Source organism: Equus quagga, chromosome 13, assembly GCF_021613505.1.
Source record: "Equus quagga isolate Etosha38 chromosome 13, UCLA_HA_Equagga_1.0, whole genome shotgun sequence".
NCBI classification, from domain to species: domain Eukaryota; kingdom Metazoa; phylum Chordata; class Mammalia; order Perissodactyla; family Equidae; genus Equus; species Equus quagga.
In genome coordinates this window covers 97,470,197-97,490,580 of record NC_060279.1, presented here as the reverse complement: position 1 = coordinate 97,490,580, position 20,384 = coordinate 97,470,197, and the positions used below count along the sequence as shown (strand labels likewise).

General features: G+C 40.7%; 1 protein-coding gene across 3 annotated transcripts in view; it reads right to left on the bottom strand.

Annotated features, from left to right (window-relative positions):
• The window catches only part of LOC124251033 (zinc finger protein 780A-like), a 20,817-nt gene extending 18,810 nt beyond the window's left edge, over nucleotides 1–2,007 (bottom strand). The window contains exons 1-2 of one of the 3 annotated variants that reach the window (XM_046683438.1): nucleotides 1,902–2,007; nucleotides 1,152–1,222 (exon numbers count right to left, since the gene is read on the bottom strand). The gene's annotated coding sequence lies outside the window, so the exon portion shown is untranslated. The other 2 variants (XM_046683440.1, XM_046683439.1) reach the window with 2 other exon arrangements.
• Nucleotides 2,008–20,384: the final 18,377 nt, after the last annotated feature.

The following is a 20,384-nucleotide window of genomic DNA, read 5'->3' as shown; positions in this document are numbered from 1 at the left end:
ACACAGACATACACACCCCACTGAGAATCAATGATCTACACCAATGGGTCCAAGCCTCACACACACACACAAACACACACACACACACCCCATTGAGAATCACCAACCCACACTAATGGGTCCAAGCCTTTTGGGTCACATACACTTCTGATAATCCCATGAAACTATCTACATTCTCTCCCCCCAAACACCACCATTATAAATTCTCTAACACTTTCATATACTATTTCAAGGAGTTTGTGGTCCATAAATAACCATAAATGGAATCACAGGGACTCACATTAAGAATTTCTATTCTAGATCACTTGAGCATCTCACTCATTTTCTTAATATGCAGGCAGCAATCGCAATAAATCACACATTCCTAATGCTCCTGTTGTATAGAGAGTTGAGAGGAATGAGCTAAAACGACCACGCATGAGTAACAGCTAAAACATACCATGCACTTATTAAATGGCTGGCATTGCTCTAGGGGGCTTCACACATATTAACTCATCTAATGTTCATTACAGACCTGAGACGAGAAAGAGAGCCAAGATTCCAACCCAGATACCCTGGGTCCACAGCCCCCACTCTTAACCACAACATGACACTGCTTCCCACAGTCCACACAAGATGAAAACCAAAACACACCTTGGCTGCCAAACCTCAAAGGAAACCGAAACCGGGCCAGGAAGACAAATGCCAACTGGTGGGACTCCCTGGAAAAATTCTGGGCGTACTGACACCATCTTCTGTGGCTATCACTTCCCCACTCCTAAAGCCTCACAGACCGACTGAAACCATGTGACCATCTCCATTCTTCCCGTGCTTCAAAAAGCAGGCCCGTAAAGACCAAAAGATACCTGGTGTGTGGTTCCACCTCGACACTAATTTCCTTCTTACCTAATCAGAGTCTAAAATAAAGCTTTAACATCAATCTCTGGAAGTTTATTTCCATATCATCTTAAAAAAAGAGAGTGCACAAGAAGATGTAAACAATTTACCAAATGGCTAAGTGGATATTAAGTAAAGGGATGAGGGACAATGGTCGACCACAATGGTGGGGTATCAATTTGCAGGTCTCTCTCCATTTACTGAAAATTTACCGGAACCTCTATATCCTAAAAACAGAAACGCATTTCTTAAAGAAAAACAAAGCACGAACTCACCCTTGACTTTCAGACGCGCCGCAATAGTACTCTCATCCTCCTTGCGGTCCTTCTTTGGGATAACGGTACGACTGGGGGAGGAGAAGGCAAGCGTGAGACCCCAGGCTTTTCCTGGAGCGCAGACTAAATGTGAAAGCCCCTTCCAGGCCCACACCTTCCTTTACTTCGCACAAAATGGGATGGAAGTAAAAGGAGGAAGAGTCGGTCCCTGAGTTCGAAGCTGGCTCCTGGGGACAGAGCTCTGAGAACGCGGGGGTTCTCAACAGGTGGGGGCGAGCAGGGAAAAGGGGGGCTCAGAGGCACCTCCAGCTCTAATCTCCCAGCCCAAGCCCAGGTCTGTGCCTTCTTGGGGAAACCTTCCTTCCAGGCGCAGGATCTCACCCCGCTGCTGTGCCCACCGCTCTGCGGCAGCCCCCGGGGCCGGGAGGGGAGAAGACGCAGGAAGCAGCAGGCCACTGGGCTCGGCGACACTCAGCCGCAGCAGAGCCAGCTCAGGGTCCGCACGCCCCTCCCGCATCACAGCAGCCCCCGCAGGCCCTGCGCTGCCCCGCGCGGGGCACCACGCGCGCCCTCCCGCGCACACGCCCACGCTCGGCGCCCGTCACTCGCGATCGCACGATCCCCCTCCCCGGCTGCCCGCGCGCGCACGAGCCTGAGGCTCCATCACGTCACAGGCCGGTCCTGTTGGGGTGCTAGTCCGCAGAGACCTCCCCCAGGCTGTGACGTCTTTCTCGGACCCGAGGGCCTCACCTGCTACGCCCACGATCCTGGGGACGGGAAACGGACCGGTTAATTTGGCGCGGTGGCCGCTGGGAAATATAGTCCGAAACAGGAAGGAGCGTCAGAACCCTGGAGCATTACGATCCGATTGATCCCAGCATGCAACTCGGGCCGCCCCTAGAGCCGAAGCCTGAGCGGGAGTCCAGCCCGCGGAGTGCGCAGGCGCAGACGCAGGCGCAGGCCAATGCTAAAGGTGAGAATCCTGTTTGGGAGGGATACTGCTCCTTGGGACTTCAAGGTAACTTACTTTTTTCTTTATGGAGAAGAATGCAAATGAGCATAACTATTAAAGAAGAAAGAATCTTATATATAGGAAACCCTAAAGACTTCACCAAAAACTGTTAGAATAAATGGATTCAGTGAAGTTACAGAATGCAGAATCAATGTACAAAAATCAGTTGTGTTTCTATACACTAACAGCAAACTATCCGAAAAAGAAATTAAGAAAACAACCTCATTCACAACGGCATCAAAAACAATAAAGTACTTAGGAATAAATTCAACTAAGGAGGTGAAAGATCTGTATACTGAAAACTAAGACATTGATGAAAGAAATCAAAGAAGACACAAATAAATGGAAAGATATCCCATGCTCCCGGATTGGAAGAATTAATATTGTTAAAATGTCCGTACTCCCCAAAGTGACCTACAAATTCAATGCAATCCCTATTAAAATTCCAATGGCATTTTTCACAGAAATAGAAAAACAGTCCTAAAACTTGAATGGAAACACAGAAGACCCCCGAATAGCCAAAGCAATCTTGAGCAAGAACAAAGCTGGAGGCATCTTACTTCCTGCCTTCAAATTACAGTCATGCATCACTTGATGGGGATACATTCTGAGAAATGAGTGTTTCATCATTGTGCAAACATCATAGAGTGTACTTACACAAACCCAGATGGAGAGCCTACAACACACTTAGGCTGTAAGGGACTAATCGTATGGTGTATGTGGTCTGTCACCGACCAATACGTCGTTATGCAGCTGATGACTGTGTATTGCAAAGCTAAAGTGTCAAACAGTATGGTGCTGGGATAAAAATAGACACATAGACCAGCGAAACAGAAAAAAAAGCCCAAAGTAAACCTACACATAAATCGTGACCAAATCTTCGATAAGGGCGCCAAGAATACATGATGAGAAGGATAGTTTCTTCAATAAATGGTGCTGGGAAAACTGGATATCCACATACAAAAAAATGAAATTGGACCCTTATCTGACATCATACACAAAAATCAACTCAAAATGGATTAAAGACTCAAACATAAGACCTAAAACCATAAAACCCCTAGGAGAAAACAGAGTAAAAGCTCCTTGATATTAGTCTCGGCAATGATTTCTTGAATATGACACCAAAAGTACATACAACAAAAGCAAAAATAAACAAGTGGGACTAATTCAAGCTAAAAAGCTTCTTCACAGCAAAGGAACAATTAACAAAATTAAAAGGGAACCTATGGATTGGGCAAAAAATATTTGTAAACCATATATGCAATAAAGGGTTAATATCCAAAAAATAGATAAGGAACTCATATAACTCAGAGAAAAAACGAAATACTTACTTAAACAATGGACAAAGGACCTCAATAGACATTTCTCAAAGAAGACATACAAATGACCAACAGTGCTCAAAATCACTAATCATCAGGGAAATGCAAATCAAAACACAGTAAGATATTACCTCACGTCTGAAGCATGGCTACTATAAAAAGAAAAGATAGTAAGTGTTGGTGAGGCTGTGGAGAAAAGGGAATCCTCAGTGCACTGTTGGTGGAAATGTAAACTGGTGCAGCCACTGTGGAAAAGAGTATGGAGGTATGTACCTACTGGACAAGTATGTGCAATGTGGTATATACATACAATGGAATATTATTCACCCTTAAAAAAGAAGGAAATCCTACCATTTGTGACAACTTGGATGAACCTGGAGTACGTTATGCTAAGTGAAATAAGCCAGAGACAGAAAGACAAATACTCTATTATCTCACTTACGTGTGGAATCTAAAATAGTCAAACTCAGAGGTGCAGAGAGTAGAATGATGGTTTCTGTGGGCTGGGGAAAGGGGAAATGGGGAGGTTATGGTCAAAAGGGACAAAGTTACAGTTATGCAAGATAGATAAGTCCTGGAGATCCACCATACAGCATGGTGCCTATAGCTAACAATAGTGTAGTGTATATTTAATGTTTCCTAAGAGAGCAGATCTTATGTTAAGTGTTATTAAAATAATAATATTAATAATAGGGGCAGAAGGAAACTTTGAGAAGTGATGGATTTGCCTATGGCCTTGATGGTGGTGATGGTTTCACAGCTGTATACTTATGCTAACTCATAGAGTTGTGTACATTAAACATGTGCAGTTTTTTACATGTCAATCACAACTCAATGAAGTGGCTTTAAAAAAAAGAATTGTGCTAATTTACACTCTCATAGAAAGTGTGGAAGAGTTCCCGTTGTTTTCCAAAGAATACTAGGTATTTTCTTTCTTTTTCAGTGTAGTCATTCTACTGTGTGTACTAGTCTCTTTGATGAGCTTTTCTGATGTTTACTGATTTTTAGGATAGCCTGTCCAGTGAAGCGGCTTATCACATTTCTGCCCCTTTTTTTCTTTTGAGATGTATTCTTCTTATTGATTTTTATAAGTTTTTTAAATATATTGTCGATATAAATCCTATATCGTATATATAGATTGAAAACATCTTCTCTCATTCTGTGCATTGATTTTTCACTCTCTTAAAGTTTCTGTCTGATGGAAAATGTCCTTGTGAAAAATAGAGTACAACTTACAATATTTTTATTTTATGGTTAATGCTTCTTGTTTCCTGTTAAAAATATCTTTGCCGACTCCAAGGTTAGGAGGCATTTCCTGTTCCCTCTAAAAACTTTATTTTACACTCACATACCCCGGATTGATTTGGGGCAGCATCATTGCACTGCAGTGACACCTCTGTCATACATCAGGTGACCACATGTGTATGGGTGTATTACAGGACTCTATTCTGTTCCATTGGCCGGTTTCTCTCTCCTTGCACCAGCATCACGCTGTCTTAAACATTGTATCACTATAATAGATCTCTACACATGGCAGCAAATGTTCTCCAGCTTTAATCTCCTTCTGAAGATTCTCTTGGTTCTTTTTGGCCCTTTGCATCTTTGTACGACTTTTAGACTCATCTTGTCGATTTCCACAAAAAATTTCTGTGATTTTTAATCATTAATTGCATTACGTGCACTTGGAGAAAATTTTATATCTTTACTGAGCCTTCTAGTCCATGGATGTAATATTCTTCCTTATTTAGGCCTTCTTTAATTTCTTAGAGAAATTTTGCGTTTTTCAGTGTAGGGGGCTTGTTCATTTTGTTGGATTCATACCTAAGTATTTCTCCTGTTTTATGTAAATGGTATGATTTGTTTTCATTTTTTATTTCTTTATCGTAGGTATACAGAAATACAATTGCCTTTTATTTATTGACCTATGCACAGCAACATTGCTTAATTCATAATTAATTCTAAGTTTATGTAGAGTGTGTACCTAGAAAACCCAAAGCAAGTATGTAATTTGCAAGTAATAACAGTTTTAGCCTTTCCTTTCTAACTTCTATGTCTTTTAGCTCTTTTCATCCCCTATTTCAATGGCCAGAACGTCCAGTGCAATGTTGAGTAGAGGTTGTGGAAATTAATAAAAGCAACCTTAACTAAATTGGAGTGGGGGAAGGCCTGTAGGGGGAGCTCTCATGCCCTATCCCACATCTCAGTCACACTAAACAGGAAGACAAGTGCCCTTAAATCTTCAACAGGAAGTAAAACCACTTTACCACTGAAGGAAGATTTCTCTCCCACCCAGCAACTGCCCAGCCAGTGAAAAATGCTGCAGCTCAGCCAATGAGGAGCCGTTGCCACCCTGAACTGTTTTTACCCGCCTTTGTTTTCCAGATTTGCCTGTGGTTCATCATAGCATGAACATCCTCAATTGCAATTTGGGGGCTATTCCTAAATAAACTCATTTTGAGGGTAAAACAAAAGGCGAATTTGCTGTTTAAGTTGACAAGCCAAATAACCAGATGTGTACACAGAAAGAGAATATGAAGATAGAGGAGAGAAGGAGAACTAGCAACAATCCCTGAGGTGCTACAAAGTCAAGAGATCCAGCGCAGAAGGAGCGGGTAGCAAAGGATGATGGGAGATAGCCACCACTGGGGCAGGAAAGAACCTCAAGAAGATGGCGATTTAGGAACTATGAGAAAGTGTATCAAGAATAAAAGAGTTGCCAATGCGTCACTCTCCTTAGATAGTAAATAATATGTGGACCAAGATTTGAGGGTGGCATCTGTAAACACAGCTGTCATTAATGATTTGTGAAGAGCAATTTTAGTGGAATGAGGAAGATGAAAACTCAATGATAAGAGCTTAAGGAGAGACTAGGAAGTGACATGTGGACACAGTGACTACAGACAGCTATTTGAGAAAGCTTAATGTCCCAGAGTCTGACATTTAGTTTCAACTAGGGCCAAGTAGTTGTTCTAGAAATTATGATAGTTCTGTGCTTGTGATGGTATGGATTTACTCCATAACCAGAGGCAAATGCCCTATGATTCTTCTTTTGAGGCTTTCCTAGTCTCCACACGTTAAATTGATTTAACGTAGATGCTTTAAATATCTTTACATTTTAAGGCCCAAATAGTAGCACTACCTGCTATTCAGCCAAGACTTGCAAGGTTCACGTGATCCAGCAATTTCACTTCTGGGTAGATGTTTGGAGGAAATTAAATCACTGTCTCAAAAAAATATCCCCACGTTCATTGAAACATTGTTTACAATAGTCAAAACGTGGAGACAACCTAAGCGTCCATCGATGGATGGATGGATAAAGAAAATGTTGTATGTGTATATATATACACACAATTGAGTATTATTCAGCCATAAAAAATAAGGAAATTCTGCCATTTGCAACAACGACATGGCTGGACCTTGAGGTCATTATGCTAAGTGAAATAAGTCAGATAGGGAAAGACAAATACTGGATGATCTCAGTTATATGTGGAATCTTTTTTTAAAGATTGAGCCTGAGCTAACATGTTGCCAATCTTTTTCGTCTTCTTCTTCTTCTTCTCCCCAAAGCCCCCCAGTACATAGTTGTATATTCTAGTTGTAGGTCCTTCTAGTTCTGCTGTGTGGGACGCCGCCTCAGCATGGCTTCATGAGCGGTGCTAGGTCCACGCCCAGCATCTGAACCAGTGAAACCCTGGGCCGCCGAGGTGGAGCACGTGAACTTAACCACTTGGCCACGGGGCTGGCCCTATGTGAAATCTTTAAAAAAAACAACAAACAATAATGTTATATGTCAATTGTACTCAATTAAAAAAAAAAAGACTTGCAAAGTCTTCTCTAGCTTTGGGACCCAATCAAAGCTGCCTGCCTCCTGGGTCATCCAGAAAACAGGTCATAACAGCACATCATTTGGTGTGTGTGTTCCCTCCAAAATGTAAAGAAGCCCAACGAGCACTGTGCTTCTTTCTAAGTGGGAAGAGCTGCTAAATGCAGCGAAGACTTTCATTCGGGAGACACGGCTGAGACTTCTGGGCCACGAGAATTGACAAATGAGTTTAACCTGCCATCATCTAATACACAGAAATTAAGACTTCTGATTGATTTAGTGATAAACCACGGTCCTTATCCAAACTCCATCCACTTGCAGCACAAGTTAAACAAGTGAAGTAATTGGAGATGTGATGAGAATCACCACCTCTGCATCTTCGTTCTCTGATGACGCCACCATTCTTGCCATGCCGCGCACGCCATATTGCTTGTGCCTTGCTACTGCAATAGTCAGATGAATTTCGAAGGGCTTTTCAAGGACTCTTCCTACGATAACAGTACTCACTCTTCATAGTTAGGAGCCAACGTAGGGATTCTGCTGCTGTCCAGTACTCATTAAGAAACGGAATAAATGATCACAGTTTCAATTCACAAACCTTTTGGACCAACCGTGAGACAAATTCTGCCCAAAATTCCACTTACCTTTGGAATACTATAAGCCCCCAAGCTGACTGTAGTCATTTCCTATTGTTGCCAGAACAAATTGACATGAACTTAGTGGTTTAAAGCAACACAATTTACTGTATTAATGTATATTTTGGCTGCAGAATATGTAATGGAAAAGGTAGTAATGGTCCCAGAAATTACATATAGCCATTAGGAACATGGGAGGACGTGAAACATGGAAGCTGTTTACGGGCTTTACAAGAAGGACCTCTAATTCAAGTTCCATTGTGAGAGTATAAAAGGACACATATTTTGTTCATCCAAATCAAAATGTTAACCTGGCACAGAATTTCAGCAGCACTCGCTGGTGGGTTACGGTCATAGTATCTGTTGCTTTCATTCTGAATCCTTTATTTGATGATGCTTTATATGCTTCCAAATAATGACCACTGTTTTTATGTTTGCAGTTTTTATAAAACTGGATTTTGTAAGGACAAGTTAAATGAACACAATCTAAATTTTGAGACCTCATTTTTTTCTCTTCCTTTTGCATTTCCTAACATAGTCAATGGCTCCACTTTCCACCAGTCCATCCAATACCCCTCTTTGGATGCTAGGAGTCATTGTCAACTCTGCTATCCCCATGCCACAAATACATCAAGTACACGACCAAATATTATGTCACTTTTATCTACCCCATGATTTCACTACTATTCTTCGCTACTATTACTTCAGCGTATAGAACCAACATAGCTGGGATAGTGTACTGTAAAACATAGTTAAGAAGATTTCAGCCTTAACACTTGTCACCAGCCTTCCACCCATCTGCCACAAGAATTCTTGAGTCATTCTTAGTTGCAAAAGCCTGAATGTTTAACTGCTACTGGCTCCCGCTGCATAAAGAAAATCTGCAAATGCTTAAATGATAAGATAGAAGTTCTCCTGTATGACCTCAAGCTGCATTTTCAGCCTTTCCAGTCAGTCACACACTCTGTCCTCCTTTTTTTTTTTTGAACCAGCTTATTAGAAATTCCTTGGAACTGATTACTGTTTATGTCTTTATTCACATAGTCCCCCTGACAAAAATAATTCCTCATCACAATCAAGCATAACATCTTTAGATTAAATATCAGTTTATATGCTAAATGTCTCACTCTCCACATTTCCATTAAAAAATATATTTTTTACAATTTTACCATAAAAATTCATATCATAGTGCCTTTTCATATTACATATTCTGTCCATAATCTCTATCTAAATACTAAGCTCCTAGGGGATTGAGATATTCTTTTTTAAAAGACTAGATCATATAATATAGACTGTTAATGGTTTTGTGAACATATATTTTATTCCATTATCTGGAAATTCTTATAACTCCATTATTTTAATGAAAATTAATAATAGGCACAGGATACCTAACACTTCTAGAATTCTAACATCAAGAGATTACTGATAAAACAGTAAAAACATGAGTTTCAAACTGCTACAGCCTCTTTGTTAAGACTTAGAGTTTTCTTCTCTAAGAATTCTTCAAGTGTTAAATTTTGCTTTTCGTCAATCTCAAACATATTTATGTATATTTATCTTACAAAGGTGTAACTATTATGCTTTTCCCTCTCGACTGTTAAGCTCAGAGCACAGAAACCACAGGAACCATGTCTACAGTAAACACAAATTTCGACTGCTGCTCACATCAAACATCTTCATTGCCAATTTATTCCAAAGAAAGTTGGAATACAAAAAGCAAATCCCAAACAAAACTGTACTGTGATTTTAATACAAAGAGCAAAAGTAATTGAGAAAAATAGCAATGCCGTTCCATCTGAGACATTCCGAGGATAATTAATTTCTGCTAAACCCTGGGAGGTCAAAGGACATGGAAAGAGGAACGGCCCACCAGCACATGGAGGCCTGTGTTGGAGAGGTCATTGGTGCTAGCTGAAGCGACGAACAACCAAAACTCTAAGTGACTTCATTCAGTTACTGCTATGCTCTGAATGTTTGTGTCTCCTCAAAATTCATGTGTTGAAATTCTAACCCTCAAAGGTGATGGTATTAAGAGATGGGGCCTCAGGATGTGCTTAGGTTATGAGGGTGGAGCCTTCAGGAATGGGATTACTGCCCTTGTTGAGACCCAGAGAGTCCCCAGAGAGACCCCTTGCCCCTTCCGCTGTGTGAGGACACAGCACAAAGGTGCCAGCTATGAACCAGGAAGTGGGTCGTCACCCAATCATGGACCCACTCCAGTCTTGATCTTGGACTTCCCAGCCTCCAGAACTGTAAGAAATAAATTTCTCTTGCTTATAAGCTACCTAGAATGTGATATTTTGTTACAAGAGCCCAAACAGACTCAGACAGTTACTTGCTCCTCATTGACATAATAATGCAACCGGGTGTTTGGTGAGCAACATGGTGGTTCAGAGCCCCGGGGCCTTTTCATCTGAGGTCCTGCTATTTCTGAGACCGACTTAGATACAGTGGTCCCCCCCATCCACGGGGACACATTCCAAGACCCCCAGTGGATGCTGAAATTGTGGATAGTACTGAACTCTACATATACTATGTTCTTTCCTAGACATCCACGCCTGTGATAACGTTTAATTTCTAAATTAGACACAGTAAGAGATCGACAACAATAACTACTAATAAAATTAAACAATTAGAACAATGTACTGTAATAAAAGTTACCGTAGATTTTAGCAACGTCCGCATACGATGTTTTTCTTTCTTTAAGTCGAGAACTTTCACCTTTTCACTTAAAGGAAGCACTTTACGGCTTCTTTTCAGCATATCTGAACTGCCAGCATCCTTTTTCTTGAACTTTGGGACCATTATCAAGTAAAATGAGAGTGACCTGAACACGGTGATACTGCGACAGTTGACCTGATAACCCAGACGGCCACTAAGTGATTCACGAGCGGGCAGCGTGTACAGTGTGGACATCCTGGACAAAGGGATGATTCACGTCTCACGCAGGACAAAGCAGGCCGGCGCAAGATTTCATCATGCTACTCAACTTAAAACTTACGAATTGTTTACTTCAGGAATTTTCCACTTAACGTTTTTGGACCACAGTTGGCCATGGGTAGCTGAAACTGCAGGAAGCAAAGCCACACGTAAGTGGGGACCTACTGCGCTCAGAAATCACGCAGCCAGGGATGGAAGAGAGATGGGAGGAAGATGATGCAGGGAAGTTTATGACCCAGCCTCTTAATGACTTACCTTATTTCTGCCTACATTGCATTGGCTATAAAGCCGTCACCTGTTCCAATTTAAATGTGAAGGAGGCTGGGAAAGGTGGTACTCCTACATAGCCAGAAAGAGGAAAGAGGATTGGTGAATATCTAGCCAATATCTGCCCCTAGGGCAGATACCACACTGTTTACTCCTTCAAGATATCCCTCGCCTTGGTTTATGAGTGACATGATGCAGTAAAGCGACACAAGGATATCTTCAGCGTCCCTTTGCAGTTTCCCTATATCGACCTTGGAATAGCAAATTTCCCAACCCATGATATTGTGACAATATTCAAATTTTCTCCTCTGCATAATTACAGTTGAAAACTACAGTTTCATAGCTGTTAGAGTAAAGCATTGTAGGATTCCCCTGTGACACTGAGTAAGGGAATAGTGAAACTGCTCCTAGGAAGGGCATGAAACCCGTAAGTAGTCACAAAGACACAAGCCGTGGAAGTACAAAATGCAAAGAAGAAAAGACTGGGTTCTCTACGGTTAACTAATTGATTTCTCAAAGTCACGTCATAATTATACTATTCCATATAATCTCAGATTTGAATAAAAGGACAAACAATGTAATGGGAAACAGACAAGTTCCCTAAACTCACAGAAGGTGATGAGCTGTGCCATGGTCATCATGCCTCATGTTCTTGGTCATACTCTGCACTAATGTGAAACTAAAGGAGAAGTAAGAGATTTTGATAAACACTGAACACCCAGCACAATGTAGAAACAGCCTGGGGATCTGGATGGTGAGAACCAGGTCACGTCTGAGACAACAAGGAAACATCTTCTGCTTCGTCAGTGAAGAATACTACTTGAATTCTGTGAGATTTCAGAGTCTCAAGAAAAATAAGAAGGAAAACGGTAGGGATATATTCCAAAGGTTTAGAAGGAGGGAATGAGAGCAGGAAAGCGACAAATCCACTAGAAAGAGAAATGGAAAAAATCTTAAAACAAAAAAATAGCATTTAGATAGAGAGCACAAATAATATTATAGATGTAAATTCAATTATATCAGGAAAAACAAAGCTAAGTTTATTAAACATAGCAGTCAATCACAGTTTCTTATGCCAGATTTCAAAAAATAAAATCTCTTTACAAGAGATTATTTCAAATCATAATGATGCAGAAATATTCAAAGTAAGTTATGAAAAATGATATTCTAATCATAAACTTGCCAAAATAAAGCTGATACAAATGATCATATAGAACAAAGTAAATTTTAAGGCAAAACACATTCTTGAAAAAGAGAATTATTACATATTGATAAAAAGAACAATTCAGCTAAAAGATATAACAATCCTAACCTTGTGTGCACCTGAGAAATGTCAACTTACATACCCCAAAAAATTGATGTAAAAATACAAAGAGTACTTATATATAAATTTTAACATGCATATTTTAGTGTATTATAGTTTAAGGAAACAAAATTTAGTAAGGTTGAAAATTTTTGAGACACTAAATAATAAGCTTGATCAAATAAACACGTTTGGGACCCTGGGTCCAAAACTAATAGAAAACACTTTTCTTTTTTCAACATATATGAAATATCTAGAGAAATCTAGTCTGGCTACAAAACATTTTGCAATCAGTTCTTCAAAATGTATACCTTACCTGCCAAATTTCATGACCGTCAAGCCATACAACTACATTTACCAACAAAAACATGGGCAATAAACACTTTGAAAAATTTATTAGTCGATAGAACCACTTATTTGGAATAAGCAATTGTATATTAATGAAAATTCATGAAAACTTTACGTATCAAAAGTGAAGAGCTAATTCTAAGGCAAACATTTATAGGGAAATTAAAGCCTTAAGTGGATATAATTTTTAAAAGACAGATTAAAAATTACTAAACTAAATATCTGAAAAAAGATGCGAGTTTTTAAAAACAGCAGAATAAACATGAGGGAAGTGGACAAAAGGAAATAATTAAGAGGAGAAATTAACAAAATAGAAAATTAAGAAATTGCAGAGGATAAGAACCCCATTGTGATTTAATTGGTGTCCTTAAAAGACAATGCAAGCAAATAATCTGCACCCAAATTTTTCAATAAATGCACAGCTTTCTTAAGATTTTGCACTATTTTCTGGGAGTAGCTCTCATCTTTGTACCTTACGGTAGGCATGGATATACTTTCCCTCAGTACCGAAGATTCCTTTCATATCATTATTCATCCTAAATCCCTCTGGCTTGGAATCTAGTGTCATCAGATGATATCATCAGCTACATCTCCCCATTGCAGTCATCCACTGTCCCCACCAGTCACTTTCCATCATTGCTTGAAGATTTTAAATCTTAAATTACTATAATTCGACCCAACACTACTCCGGTCTTAATTCTTCTAGATGTCTATACACACACAGATGATCTTCCAGTATGCTTCCCCCTGGTTCCGTAACATTGTCTCCTGCAACGATCTTGTCCCCAACCTGATCTCCACTTCTCATCTCCATGGTCACACCCTGAAACCTGACATTACCAGTGAGCCCAGTGCTCCCTTGGCGCGATGTCAAGCCCCACTCCTGAGCCACCTTCCCCACCTCCTCCTCTTCCAGCTGGTGCTCCAACTCGAAAAGGGCTTTGTTGTCACCAGAAATTCAATCTGTCGAATCGCCATTTTCCTTCCACCCCTCAGGGTCCTCACTCCCCTCCTAACCCATTTCAAATCCCATGCCCTCGATTTCCTAGTCTCATCAACACTTGAAGGCTCAGTCAACACCATGCCTGCCTCCACACACCTGAACGTGGCTAAACAGAGAGAAAGAGTGCAGTGATCTCACTTTACATTCATGATCACTAACCTCATGAAGGCACTTAACGCGCAGTGACAGGTGTCAGGTCTGGGATTTGATTTCTCCTACTTGGAAGCTAATAAAGGTCGCTTGCTATGTTCCATGGATGCTATCAGAAAGCATTAGACTCCCGGGCCAGAGACAAAGGGATTTGTCACTCATGCCACGGAAATCAGCTTTAGTATCAGCATATTTTGCATTGGTTCCCCTCACCCTTGAGTCCCCTGAGGGCAACAGGGACAGGTCGAGATGGATGCCGGCACGTGGAGGAGGCTGTGTTACAGGATAAGTACACTGACCTTTGGGAACCTGCTGTTTTATAGCAGAGTGGAAGCAAGCCTGCTCTCTGTCCCCGAGGGAGACATTGCCTCGTCCCTCACGGTGCTCACTGCAAACACAGCCCTGAGAAATGACCCAAATAAAGAGAGATCAGGGCCTTACACTCCTGGCACGCTCAGCAAGACTTATAGGAGCGTGAGCCCCCCTGGAGGACTTTCTCTCCCAACAGCAGTCATACAGTATTCCCCCGTCCCATTCACCCTCCCTCTCCCCTAAATGACTACTGCTTGACCTCTCTCTCCGCTTTCTTCCAGACTCCAACACCTCCGCCCAACTTGATTCTCAGCTTATGGGCTTGCCGTCAAAAAAGATTCTACAGCCTCTTACTATGTCAACTAGCCATCTACACAGGGTGTGCCCATATTCTCTCTTACTGCCTGTTACTGAGGACGAACTATTCACGTTCTTGACTAAGGCCCGTCCCACCAGAACTAAAAGGAGAAACAGAAGAATCCACAAACATACCGGGAGATTTTTTTTTTTTTTTTGAGGAAGATTGGCCCTGAGCTAACATCTGTGCCCATCTTCCTCTATTTTATATGTGGGACGCCTGCCACAGCATGGCTTGATGAGTGGTACAGGTCCGTGCCCAGGATCCAAAGGGGCGAACCCTGGGCTGCTGAAGTGGAATGTGCACACTTAACCGCTGCGCCACAAGGCCGGCCCCCATAGTGGGAGATTTTAACACATCTCTTAATAGATGATAAAACAAGCAGACAAATAATCAGCAGGGCAATACAATATCTGAACAACAGAATTAGCAAACAGGATTTAATTGTTGTGCATACAACACTGAACAAATCAACAAAAGATTACATCTTCTTTCCAACAGCACAGAAATATTTATCAAAATTGACCATATCCTGGGTCATAAAGAAAACGTCGACAAAGGTCAGAGGACTAAAAAAATTCAAAGTATGTTCTCTAGCCACAGAGGAATTGAGTGAGAAATAACAAAAAGGTAAGGAGAAAATTCACAACTTTTGGGGAATTAAGCAATACCTTGCTAAATAAAACATAAGTCAAAGAAGAAGTCAAAAGGGAAATTGAAAATATTTTCTATTGAATGATAAATCTATGACATACCAACTTGTGGGAGACAGCTAGAGCACTTAGAGTTCAATTTATAGCCTTAAATAAATATTTCTTAAAAAGAAGAAGCGCTGGGGGCAGGCCCTGTGGCTGAGTGGTTGAGTTCACATGCTGTGCTTCGGTGGCCCAGGGTTTCACCGGTTCGGATCCTGGACATGGCACCGCTCATCAGGCCACGCTGAGGCTGCGTCCCACATAGGACAACCAGAGGCACTCACAACTAGAATATACAACTATGTACTGGGGGGCTCTGGGGAGAAGAAGAAGAAGAAAAAAAGGAAGATTGGCAACAGATGTTAGCTCAGGTGCCAATCTTAAAAAAAAAAATTAGAAAAACTGAAAATTAATTATATGCTCCCATCACAAAAAAGCTAAAATAACATAACAAATCAAGTCAAAAAAACATATAACAAGGGAATGACAAAGATAAGAGCAGAAGTCAGTAAAATATAAAGCAAATATACAATAGAGAATTCTAAAAATTAATATAATTGAAAAACCTCTAGCAAGGTGTGTGAAAGAAAGAAAGGGATGAGGGGGACAAGGAAAAAGGAGGGAGGGAAAGAGAAGGAAGGAAGGAAAGAGGGAGGAACAGAAGAAAAGAAGGAAGGAAAGAAAATTTATCAATATCAGGAATGAGAATGACATTTTAAAAGATAACGATGATTCAATAACCTTTTCAATATTTGAAAAATATCAGCAAATAAAGAAAAATATAAAATATATAATATATCATAACCATGTAGGGTTTATACAAGAAATACAAAACCCTTAGAAAACTAAGAACAAAAGAAAATGTCTTCATTCTTACAAATACCATCTATAATTTCTAGAGAAAATTATAAGTAATGATGAATTATTATAATTAATGGTGAAAAATTGAAAGCTTTCCCCGCTAAGATCAGAATTAAAAGCAAGTGTGCCCATTTTTAACGATTTGTTGAAGTCTCTATCCAATGTATTTAAGGCAAGACAAATGAATAAAGGGAATATAGATTGAATGAAAAGAAATAAACCCGTTGTTATTCACAGGTGATGCACATGATGGTGCACACAGAAAATAAAAAAGAATCTATAGCAATATATTATAATTTAGTAATGTTGCTGGATTCAAATACAAAGCTGATTTTATTTCTAGGTACTTTCTAAATACTACCAACAAAGAAATAGAAAATAAAAATTTTTAAACGATGCCATTTAAAAATATCATCAAAAACATCAAATATTTAGGAAAACATCTAACAAATGACGCATAAGACCTCGACACTGAAAACCATAAATGATTCCTGAGAAAAATCCACTAAGAACTAAGTAAGTGGAGATATACTGTTTATAGCTTGAAATGCTCAGGTTTTCAGAATAACGGTTCTCCCAAAATGATCTATACATTCAGTGCAGCCCCAGGGAAAATTCCAGCAGGATTGTTTGTGAAGTTTTTTTTTTTTAAGATTGGCACCTGGGCTAACAACTGTTGCCAATCTTTTTTTTTTTTTTCTGCTTTATCTCCCCAAATCCTCCCCTGTACACAGTTGTATATCTTAGTTGCAGGTCCTTCTAGTTGTGGGATGTGGGACGCCGCCTCACCGTGGCCTGACGAGCGGTGCCATGTCCGCGCCCAGGATCCGAACCCTGGGCCGCCGCAGCGGAGCGCGCGAACTTAACCACTGGGCCATGGAGCCAGCCCCGTTTGTGAAGTTTTACAAGCTGATTCTAAAAATGTGTGTGGGAATATAAAGAGCAGAGAAAGACTAGGCAAAACGGAAGAAAAAGATCAAAGCCGGAGGGCTTATGACAAAGCTATTATAATTAAGCCAGTATGACAGTGGCACAGGATAGACAAACAGACCAATAGAAAAGAGTGGAAAGTCTAGAAACGGACCCACAAATGTCTCGCCACCTGATTCATGACACAGAAGACACTGAAGTACATTTGGGGTACATAAACGCTTCTTGGATGGTTGGATATCCATCAGGAAAGCAAGTCTTTGGCGTCTCCTTCACCCCATCCACAACAATGAAATCACATATGCTATATATGTCAATGTGAAATTATAAATAATAAAAGTTTTAGATGAAAGCAGAGAAGAATCTGATCACGACCTTGGAGTATGCCAGGATTTACTTAACAGGAAAGCAAAAGCACCAATTTAAGAGGAAAAATAATACAATGGACTACTTTCAAACTCAGAAATTCTATTTATAATACACACGAATAAGAAAGAGAAAAGGCAAAGAATGGGACAAGGCACTTACACTGAATGCATCCTGCAACAGACTCATTCTGAGAATATATAAAGATCTCAATGATAAATTTTGAAAAGGGAGGTAATCTATAGAAAAAAATGGCAACATTTTAAAAAGAATTTCACAAAAGAAGACAGCCAAATGGCTAACAAACATGTAAAAATAGGGAAATGAAAATTAAAATCATAGTGTGATATCATTACACACCCATTCGTATGGCTAAAGTGAAACAAATAGACAATACCAAATTGGGGGTAATATTTGGAGCGACAGAATTCTCATACGCTGCTGGTGGAAATATCAATTCATTGGTACAACCACTATGGAAAGCTGTTGGGCATTGTCTACAAAAGCTAAGACACGCCTACCAAACGATCCAGGATTTCCTTCTAGCTTATTCTCAGAGGAAATTCATGTATAAATGGCCCCAAAGACATGTGCAAATATATTCATAACAGCACTATTCTCCTAGCCAAATCTGGAAACAAGCCAAGTGACCATGCACATTAGAAAGAGTAAATTGTCTTGATTTTATACAATGGAACAATATGCAGATAAGAGAATAAAAGAACTTCAACTACATGTAATAACATGTGTGAGCTTCCAAATCATAATGTTGAGCCATAGAATTCGGAGAAATGGAGTAACACCTACTGTCTGATCCCATTTATACAAAGTTCAAATACGGTCATGCCAATCTATGGTATTAGAAATCTCGATAGCGGTTACCTTTGGGATTAGCGACTTTATTGGGGCATAAAAATGGATCCCGGGATGTTGGTATTATTCTGTTTCTTAATCTGGGTTTTGGTTTCATGAGAGTGTTCAAATCGTGAAAATGTCATGGTCTGTAGACATATGACTTGCTTATGAATGTTAGTTACCCTGCCATAAAATTTATGGGGTAAAAAGGCATCATGTCAAGTAAATAAGAGCCTAGAACCTTTATAAATCTCATCTGTGCTGGAAGCTGGCACAGAAATAACAAGATGATAAAGACGCGTGTTTGCCTGGAGATTGCAATTATCTCAGAAAGGAAAAAAGGCAAACGCATAAAAATATATGCGAATTTGAACAATGCTCACCGCTTCCACTGGTAGGACACTAGTCCCTCGGACTTCACTGGATTATTGAAGTTTGCCTCCTGAATTGTCTCTAGTCTCCTGCTTTGATCTCTCGAGCAAGAACCCAGGAGGAACATCATTGTGTCAGGATTCAATCAGAGAAGTAGAACCACTGAGAGGGATATGGAATACGCAATTTTTATAAGACTTAGACCTTTCGCAATTGTGGGAGGCCGTGAAGAAGTCTGTGGGATGCTGTTGCCTCTGTGTCCGGTGGTGGGCCTGAGGTCACTGCAAATTGGCAGGCCAGGCAGTCAGGACATAAAAGCTGGACGCAAAAGAGGAGAGAGTGAAGACAAACTGGACCGTGTGTTGGTGTCTCATGACCTCCAACTCCTACACCGTGGGTGACCTGCAGAAGGTGGTACCCTGCCATGGACGCACACACACCTGGCCCAGCACTAGGAGAAGCTGAGAGAGGATAGACACCTGGAAGGAGCCGGGGCAGCTGCAGTCCAGCTGGGGCATCACGCCAGCAGACGAGAGCAGCGTGGAAAGCTGCACAGCATCTGGGGCCCACAATCCTCTGCGGGGCACATGGCTACTGCTCCTCTTCCAACTTCTAAATATGGCACAAATGCTTAGCTAAATTAGCACAGTATAACGCCAGCCCCATCATCCTTTCAAATAAATAAATCAGATCAGGTCATTCCTCTGCTCAAAACCTCTGATGGCTCCCTATCTCTTTTAGGGTAAAAGTCAAAACACTTACACTACCTACAACGCTTCACATAAGTTGGCATTTTTCACCCCTACTCCTTGCTCATGCCCGCGTCTTCCTGCAGCCATACGGGTCACCTTGCTGTTCCTACAACACACCAATAATGGGCCCTCCTCAATCTTTCCTCTACCTATTCCGTCCACCCTCTCATTCTTGCCAAGGGCTACAGGCATCACTTCCTCTCCCAAGTCATTCTGGACTCTGTTCAAACATCTCAGTCTCAGGAAGGGATCTCCTGACCAGATTATTTAAAACTGAATCAAGCAGAGTATTCTTTCTCCAATTCTTAGCCATTACTTTTCATTTCTTTTCTTTTCTTTTCTTTTGACTTTTTGGTGAGGGAGATTGGCCCTGAGTTAGCATCTGTTGCCAATCTTCCTCTTTTTTTTTTCTCCCCAAAGCCACAGTACATGGTTGTACATCCTAGTTGTAGGTCATTCTATTTCTTCTATGTGGGCCGCCACCACAGCGTGGCTTGATGAGCGGCGTGTAGGTCCACACCCAGGATCTGAACTGGTGAACTCTGAGCCACCAAAGCAGAGCATGTGAACTTAACCGCTCGACCATGACGCCAGCCCCCTATCGGTTACTTTTCAACAGAGCCCTTACCAGCAGCTGAAATCCTACAATGTTATCTGCTTGTTTAATGTTTGCTGCCACTCCCAGTAGAATGTAAACTCTGTAAGGACCACTATTCCTCCCTATCTTGTTATCACCATATCCAATATCACCCATAACAGTGACTGGCATTTAGTGGGGATGATGAATATTCTTGATAAAATGAATGAACCAATGAATGAATGAACTGAAAGCGTAGATCCACCTTCTCTATCTGCTCTTCAAATGAAGCTAACTGGTTACTAAGTCTCAGGCCTATTCTCTCCACTCTTAAATTTCCCTTTCTCTTATTCCA